This window comes from Lissotriton helveticus, chromosome 5_1 (assembly GCF_964261635.1).
Source record: "Lissotriton helveticus chromosome 5_1, aLisHel1.1, whole genome shotgun sequence".
Taxonomy (NCBI): domain Eukaryota; kingdom Metazoa; phylum Chordata; class Amphibia; order Caudata; family Salamandridae; genus Lissotriton; species Lissotriton helveticus.
In genome coordinates, this window is record NC_136065.1 from 419,785,654 (window position 1) to 419,792,815 (window position 7,162).

At 39.8% G+C, this 7,162-nt stretch overlaps 1 long non-coding RNA gene across 1 annotated transcript; it reads right to left on the reverse strand.

Annotated features, from left to right (window-relative positions):
• Positions 1-4,548: 4,548 nt before the first annotated feature.
• Positions 4,549-6,604, reverse strand: LOC144753190 (uncharacterized). The gene is made up of 6 exons (XR_013594241.1): positions 6,375-6,604; positions 6,163-6,279; positions 5,958-6,051; positions 5,770-5,868; positions 5,190-5,291; positions 4,549-4,772 (listed from the first exon to the last, which is right to left on the reverse strand). It is a non-coding gene; the product is annotated as an uncharacterized LOC144753190 (long non-coding RNA).
• Positions 6,605-7,162: the final 558 nt, after the last annotated feature.

Here is a 7,162-nt window from a genome sequence, read left to right on the forward strand (position 1 = left end):
AAAGTATCCAGAAGGGGAGAGTAGGTCAAGTATGCTCGTTGAGTGGTCATTCAGCCAGGTTTCTGTGAGGAATGCGATATCAATGGATTCACTCAGAATTGTTTCTGAAATTTCGGTGGCACGTAAAACAGCGGATCGGCAGTTGACGAGCAAGCACTTCAGTGGGGTGGGGTTGTATATGGAGGGTGGGCCCAAGGGGGAAACAACCTTTACAACGCAATTTTTACAACGCACTACCATTACAACGTAACTTTTACAACGCAACATCCATTATAACGCATGCATTTACAACGCAACCATTACAACGCATGACACTACAACGCACACCACTACAACGCATGTCATTACAACTCAGTCATTACAACGCATACCATTGCAACGCATAACATTACCATCCAACACTTACCCTACTGTTGCACCCCCTGGAGTTAGAATAGTAATTTTTACCCCTACACTATCCAACACTTACCCTACTGTTGCACCCCCTGGAGTTAGAATAGTAAATTTTACCCCTACACTATCCAATACTTACCAAACATGCAATGTAATGTAATGCGTTGTAATGGTATGCGTTGTAAAGATAGTATGCGTTGTAATGAAGGCGTTGTAAATGTAGTTTTTAGAATTTCGTTGTAATGGCATGCGTTGTAATGGAATGCGTTGTAATGGATGTTGCGTTGTAAAAAATGCGTTGTAAAGGTATGCATTGTAAAAGTGTGCGTTGTAACATCATACATCCGCACAAGGGGATCGACGTGAGTTGAGGTAGTGGTCTAGGGGAAGCTGGGGAGGAAGGGGTTCTATTTGTACCTATAATGACAGGGATGGGGCGTAGGGGAGTGGAGGGTTTGTGAGTTGGGGTGATGGTCTGAGGAAGCTGAGGAGGAAGGTCTTCTACTAGTACCTATGATAACTGGGATGAAGCGTGGGGGAGTGGAGGGTTTGTGGTTGGTACATTAGGAAGGTAGGAGTAGCATAGGTCGGCGAGGTCAAACGGGGAGAGATGGTTAGGGGTGCGATGAGGTCTGTGCGTACCACAGCAGAGAGTGAGCGATCTCCACCTGTTGTGTGTGGTGTGAGGGATTTTTGAGGGAGGGTGGGAGGGGGTTTTTGGTGGGGGAGGGATTTGGCGCTGAGGAGAATTAAATCTTTCCTGAGTCGGGCCAGTACAGTAGTTAAGTTAAAAAGGTCACGTTCAATGCTTTGTAGGCTCTGGGCAATTAAATTGAAGTGAGGTGCCGAGAGGGCGCAGTCTGTGTTATTTGCAGAGTGTGGAATAGTGTTTGAGGGGGGGAGATGGGGAGGAGATGTGTGGTGGAGGGTGATGGGGCTGGGAGTTGTGAGGAGTTCGTTATGCTAAGGCTCATAGAGCATTCTTTAATTAGCCAAAAGAAGGAGTCGATCCACAGAGTATGATTGTATATTTTCAAGATTTCAGAGTGAGAGAAAATCATGCAGAGGGTGATTCAGTTAAAAACAATAAACACTGGGCAGTTCTCATTAAAGATTTTCCTGACAATTCTTTCAAAACATTTAGACATCGATGAGCATTTAAGCAACTTGCTGAAAACCTTTTCACTTGTGGTGTTTAACCCCTGATTGTGCAGCCATCAAAATTGAAAGTACTTTGGTCTGACTGCTTTCACATCTTTTCTGTACCATTATTGATTAACAAGTTGGCTTTTTTATCTCTTTAATCCTTCCCCCCTCTCCCCACTTTTTTTTCATTTATCTTTTCTCTCAGCGGGGAGAACCTTGCCTCAGTAGTGTCAGAGGTGCAGTTAATGTACCATAGACATTTGTACTTGTGCACCTAGCTGACAGAAGCTGGCCTCACAAAAATCTATCATATGGTAGGGCGAGGCTTGGGCATTCAAGACGTTTCTTAGATGGGGCACGTTGGGTGGTGGTGATGGAGAGGTATTTGCAAGATCACTTGGTGGGTTTGCAAAGAATAACAAAAGAGAAATTCAGCTGAAATATTGGTTATACTGATTTTTACAAACACTGCAATATGCATGTTCCATTCTGTTTACTGTAGCATGTGTAGGGCATTGTATATAAATAAATGGTGAGATTTACAATTGTTAGCTATAATGTCAATGGCTTAAATACCATAATAAAAAGGGATGCTACAGTCTATATGCTTATGGCATCAATAGTTTAATCATGATGTCATGATTTTACAGAGGACTCTTTTCATGAAAACAGAAAACTCAAGTATCCCTGGGTTAAAGATAGCTAGTTATCTTCATCTGCACAGGTCCTAGGGATGTACCGATCGTGACTCAGAGTAAATTTGACGTCATTTGCCATACTCTCATTATCGACAAAAGGGGCTTTTTTGGTTAATCATACTACTTATTGTGCATCAAACCAGATATAATATTGCATTGTATCCTGTCCTATTTTTGCCACCATTGAAACACTACAAAGGTTGGAGTGGGTGGTGTGTAATCTACCTGTTGCCACGTTAATAGGAGGTGATTTTGATTTTTTACCATCTCCTAGTTTGGATTCTACCAATCCCCTTTGCCATTATTCTTCTCTTTCTCGAAACAATATAGGTCCAATTCTAGGACTGATTATTTCATGACTCCCTTTTTACTTTTGGAGTCTACAGTACAATAGCATGTGGAAGCCTTTTCTGATGACTCTATTGTGAAACTCACCTTCTCAACAGCTTTGCCTACGAACAGATGTGCAATAGATAAAACTCTACTGATATCTGAGATTAGTACATTTCCACTTGAGACAGGAATTATTTTTTACGGTTAATGCAACTGCCAGCAATGCTGCAATAGTTTTGGGATGCCTTTAAAGTTATGTTGAGAGGTGTCTGTATCACGGTTACTACATAACCTAATGTTAGGGCATGAGTGGCGCTTTATACTATATAAACAGCCACAGATAAAGCACTAGAAGATGCACATCAAAATAATTCTGAGGTGGAATTTTAAAATTGGCAGGAAACAAAGGATGCATTAGAGGATTTTCTAGGAGTAAAGAGATTGTGAATAATAACAACATTAATAATAAGGTGTGTGTGGGGGTGAACGTGTTAGTCATTTTCTAGCCTGTAAATCGAAGGAGAAACAACACCGTAGTTAGATAACTGGGTTAAGAAACCCCCAACCCAACAACATTTCCAGAGTTGGCAGAGAAATTCTGAGTATAGTTTGCACTACTATTTTTTCTACTATGCTATGCAAGTGTGTAGAATTTAACAGCAGTTTTCTTCTTTAAAATTAGAATTTTGTGATAAAATTGATCTTCCCCCACTGAGCCCCAAGATATCAGATTCTCTAGTTTCTCCGCTAACCATGGATGAAATGACAGAGACAATCAAACAGCTTTCTTTGTTCTAAATCTAAAGGGGAAGATGGTTATGGTGCAGAATTTTTTTAAAGCTTATGCACTATTTTATTAAAAAAAAATACTAATTAATTCTATATCACAAGCCAGAATGATCCATCATAATACACTTAAAAAAAAGCCAGAAACAGAACCCGATTCAAATTGACATATAACACTTCTTAATTCAGACTATAATAGTTTTAACCCAAATTGTTGCTAACAGATTAAATTCAATCATACACAAGCTTGCACAGGATAAAAACTGGGTTCTCAAGTAAAGAAGCTTAGGTGTCTATACCCATCAATTAGCAAAATCTGGAGCCAGGGTCACTGGAATTATATGATTGTGCGGCCACAGTGATTTTTCCCATAATTACGGATTTGTTGCATTTGCCACATAATCCATCATCTGCAGCACAATCTGCTGATTTTAACAAAAACGTGTTTCTAGCACAATCAGTTCAAAAGTTACTAAAACACTGCAATACAACTGGCTTCACAGTAGCAGCCCCTCTGCAGAGGTGGACTGGTCACCTTTCTGCTGCTTAATGTTAAATTTGGGTGTTAAAAAAATGCCAAGGTACTCCAAACAAGTTAAAAAATTACAAAAGAGTGATGTAATTATATCGCCAAATGTGCTGCGTTACTCCACATAATTTGCCTATTCATGACACTTAATTTACTTCAACCTGCCACATAACTTGGCCCTCCTTTGCTGCATGAATCATGTTGCCCTGTCTATAGCTAATGCCACCATAGAGAATATTCTGCCAGCTATAATTCTGTTTGATGCAGGGATGGTGTTTTACCCTGTGAGCTGGAGGCTTTTGTTTGGCCAAGCTTTGGTTCACTGCCCAGCTTACGAGGTCAATTGCTGTGCTATATCAGGGCACTTCGGCACAAGTAATTATTAACATTAGTAGCATGGTGATGGTAATTCAAAGCAGAGTAACAAGACAAGGTTGCTCACTTCCCCTATTCATTTTGCTGTTTTTATAGAACAGTTTTCCCAGTATATTACCAATCACCCTTTGCTTTTTCCAACACAGTTCGGTGGGACTAAAATTAAATTGTATGTCAATGATGTGTCTTAATGTGTGACAAATTAAACAATTGATATTACAACTAGGGAAAAGAAACAGTATGTAAAGCACAACCAATAATTAAAAAGTACAACAACTAATTAAAAAGTACAAGGTTGAGTTTATTTTTAAATGTACATATTCATATTAAAAAAGACTCAGTGCAAAATCAAATGCACTAATTAATTCTAAAAAATCAACAGTCATACTCAAATAACTTATATTCAACAAATTTACACCAATTTATACATAATAAAACAGTGGCGAAAATTGTATCACATCGACGCGCGTTTCGGCGTTAACAGAACGCCTTCATCAGGAGCCACAATCAATCTGTAAAACATATGCAGAAAAAATTAAAAACATGCAAGGGACATCAAATGACTCCCTACACACAAATTATTGTACATAATTAAACTGTGCTTACATAACAAGGACTCCCTATAGAATGCAGCTGAACCATAGAGCTACACGATATTCACAAAAAAGATTTTTACAATTAAGCAGTGACTATGCGTTTGAACCCACGGACTCAAGGATAGGAGATTCAGGGAAGTCGGATTCCTATGGAAATTCTAATGAGATGACTATACCCATCAGAGTATTACTAGTTCTAATGGCGGTATAGGAGATTCAGGGAAATTGGAATCCTGTGGAGAATCCCATGTGATGACTGTACCCATTGGAATATTCCTAGTTAGTTTGATGATATAACATGCATGGATCTATAGGCTACAATTGAAGTCTTACCTAGGAGAAACACAGGATGAGTGTTCTCTAATCTTCTCTTGTGGATATACCAACACTTTTATTTTCTTTGGAGTTTACACTTCACCTGGCTTACTGTTTAAGCTGGAAGACATGTAAAGCCTATGGTAAGGCAATGTGATTTAAACAGAGTTGTATTAAGCTCTTCCTTAATTTCTGGTGGAACATCGTTATTCTGTATAGGTAAGATGGTCTTGCCAACTATTAATTAGAAGATCAAGTTATAGCTTGTCATAAAGGGCCTATACTTATTCTTATGTCTTTGTTTAATTGAGTTATCAATTCTTCTCTGGCAACCTTTAAAGAGAAAATTAAGTTCCAAAAATGCGCTTGTTTTTACTTAACCTTATGGGTTCGTTTTAATCTTGTCATGCACTTCACATAATAGAAGCCAGTGCACCTGATAAGGGACAATACCTTAATAATTGTTATAAAGCAGGCGTGTGTTTATATGCTTCATGTGAAAGCGAATGATCATATAGCTAAGAGGACTTCAGATTTTAAATATTCTCCTCAATTGCCAAGCTCAACGATAAATTCACATCACTGCATGTGCGCTTACCCCAATAAGATGAGGGGCCAACTGTGACATCAACCTGTGGGGGCTCAGATTATGATATGTGCAAGCTCCTCACAACCAATGGAAACGATAGCCACACTGCTAAAAAAAGATACCGTGGAAAAGCATATAATTATTTTCCATGTTGGGCATGATAGGATAAAACAAGCATATTTCATGTGTTCGCTTACCAAAAGGTAAAGGCGAGCAATTATGTCAACATGTGGGAGTATCGATCACCATCTCAGTATGCTCCTCACAGCCGTTGGAAAATATCTAGCTGCGCTGTAGAGCAAACCGATAAAATATTGCTTAGTTTCAGCAATTGCATAACAATGTTGCATGAAAACGTATGCGCTACGGAAAGATTCCAACTAAGAGATGCGGCGCGTTTACCTAAAAACAATGTCAGTAGCGCCGTGTCCTCCGCCTGAAAGGTAAATTGCGTCGGCTCGTCGGAGCTTCAATTTCGATATATGTTGGCTCCCACAACCGCAAATGAATGCAGCCGCGCTGCAAGGGAAACCAAAGGAATGCCCATTACTATCAAATGTTTAAGGACGTACAAAGCGCGGTGAAAAGCAGGCTTGGGAGTAACGCGCGCTTACCTAGAGACGGTGAGAAATGAGCCGTTTCATCAACCCGCAGGAGCCGTGTTCGCGATATAAACCGGCGTCCCGCAGCCGTTGGAAGTGTTGAATGACCCTGCCAGTTCACAGGTGCTCATTTTTAAAGGGCCGGACGCTATTTGATTGAAGCTGACGTAATAGCCATCTTGAAGGTTTCTTAAAGGGGAAGTTTGAGCTCTCTGAAGACAACTTACACGTACAGAGATGCGTCTTTGAAAAAGAAGGGGAATGCCTGATTAAATGCAAGCTTGGATGGGTTTGCATGGAAATAATCAATAATGCCATAATGTTTCCGGATGGTGTCCATGCACATAGATGCAGAATGAAAATTGAAACTTATGTGGTGTTCGAAGTATGAAAAGGAAATGTCAAATAAATAAATGATTAAAAAGAAGGGAAGTTTTCCACAATTAATTTAATAAAGGAGGAAAAATTAATTCATAAGAACCAGTGACGGGTGAAGTGAACGGACAATGTCTGATGTACAAGCAAGGACGTGTCTCATGCACGTTCAGAGGTTCTTATTTGCTGGAGTACAGGAACCCGAGGTCCATTCATGACTGTGATATTTATTTTACACGGCGCAGATGGCATTCTCCCAGGGGGTTTCATTATTCAATCCCCTTTTGTGCGTGTCCAGAACGAAAATCCAAAAAACCTCACGTTTTTTGCGAATGGCACATCCTCCTTTGTTATCTGCTGTTCTAATTTTTTCTAGAACCCGCCAGTGGATTTCATCAGATGTATGTTGCATTTCCAAAAAATGC